The sequence below is a fragment of the Etheostoma cragini genome, chromosome 15 (assembly GCF_013103735.1).
Source record: "Etheostoma cragini isolate CJK2018 chromosome 15, CSU_Ecrag_1.0, whole genome shotgun sequence".
In the NCBI taxonomy this organism is placed as follows: Eukaryota; Metazoa; Chordata; class Actinopteri; order Perciformes; family Percidae; genus Etheostoma; species Etheostoma cragini.
In genome coordinates, this window is record NC_048421.1 from 994,349 (window position 1) to 996,190 (window position 1,842).

Genomic DNA, 1,842 nt, shown 5'->3' on the forward strand with positions numbered 1-1,842 from the left:
ACCAAGCGTGTCAAAAGGGACGCCGATAGTCCCGACCAAGCGTGTCAAAAGGGACGCCAATAGTCCCGACCAAGCTTGTCAAAAGGGACGCCGATAGTCCCGACCAAGGGCGTCAAAAGGGACGCCGATAGTCCCGACCAAGCTTGTCAAAAGGGACGCCGATAGTCCCGACCAAGCTTGTCAAAAGGGACGCCGATAGTCCCGACCAAGGGCGTCAAAAGAGGCGCCGATAGTCCCGACCAAGGGTGTCAAAGGGGACGCCGATAGTCCCGACCAAGCGTGTCAAAAGGGACGCCAATAGTCCCAACCAAGCGTGTCAAAAGGGACGCCAATAGTCCCGACAAAAGATGTCAAAAGGGACACGAATAGTCCCGACCAAGCGTGTTATAGGACGCAAAAGGAGACTTTTAGCGCCAATAACAACGACAAAGGCAGCTGACCAAGCGTCCGTTATTGACCAGATGGGAGTTAGGATGTGTTTAGCGCCTCGTGGACAACCAGAAACAGGTTTTCATGTCCTGGAGAAGTTAAGGAGACATCACCGTGTCTCCCTCTCCTTCACTCGCCGTCTTTAAACCAGAATCAGAAGACCAGGGACGTTCAAATTGCTGGTGTTCCATTACTTCTGAGACCAGAAATGTCGGTGAGTTTCGTTATGTTCTGTCCAATAAACAAGCAACTGTCTCAGTCTCTCTCTCACACACACACACACACACACAGACAGACGCAGAGACACAAAGACACAAAGACACAGAGACACAGAGACACGCACACACACACAGACACAATCACACAGAGAGAGACAGACAGACAGACAGACACACTAAGCGAGGACAGACAGACACACGCAGAGACGCACACGAAGAGACACACACGCACACACACACAGAGACACACACGCGCACACACATACGCACGCACACAGAGACACACACAAAGAGACACACACGCGCACACACATACGCACACACACAGAGACACACACAAAGAGACACACAGACAAACAGAGACACGCACGCGCACACACATACGCACACACACAGAGACACACACACAGAGACACACAGACAAACAGACAGCCACACAAAGGAAGGACAGACAGACACACGCAGAGACACACACACACACACACACACACACACACACACTAAGCGAGGGTCTTATAAACATTTCACAGTGAGAACAAGAAGCACACACATGGAATGTGGACACTTTATTTGGGCATGCTGGGAGAGGGACGGGCCTGAGCGAGAGGGACGGAGACGTAATGTCTCCTGAAAGAAGAATCCCTAACAGTTAAAATACGGACTACAGTCCCAGTATTTATTATCCACGGTTTACACTGGCCCCCCCAGTTAATCAGCCCCCGAGGCTTCTGGGTAAGTCTCCGGAGGCGCGAGGCCTCGGGGACAGGGTGAGTAACGAGACCTCCTTCAGGGAAAGACAGTCAACGTGTCCTAGTTTCAACGACTGCAGCAGGGAGGAGGTCTACGGTCATGGGCTTCGTACTCACTGTCACTTTAAGTGGCGGCTGGTGTTTTAGGGGAGCGCGTTCCTGTCGGGTGGCGAGATCGTAACGGTCCAAACAAACAGACAGTGGAACCGCTCGATGGTTTACAGATGCTTACTCCTAATGGAGACGTGTTACAGACACGGCACGTCAGGGTGATGAACTACGTCAGAGTGATGAGCTACGTCAGAGTGATGAGCTACGTCAGAGTTATGAGCTACGTCAGGGTGATGAGCTACGTCAGAGTTATGAGCTACGTCAGGGTGATGAGCTACGTCAGGGTGATGAGCTACGTCAGGGTGATGAGCTACGTCAGAGTGATGAGCTACGTC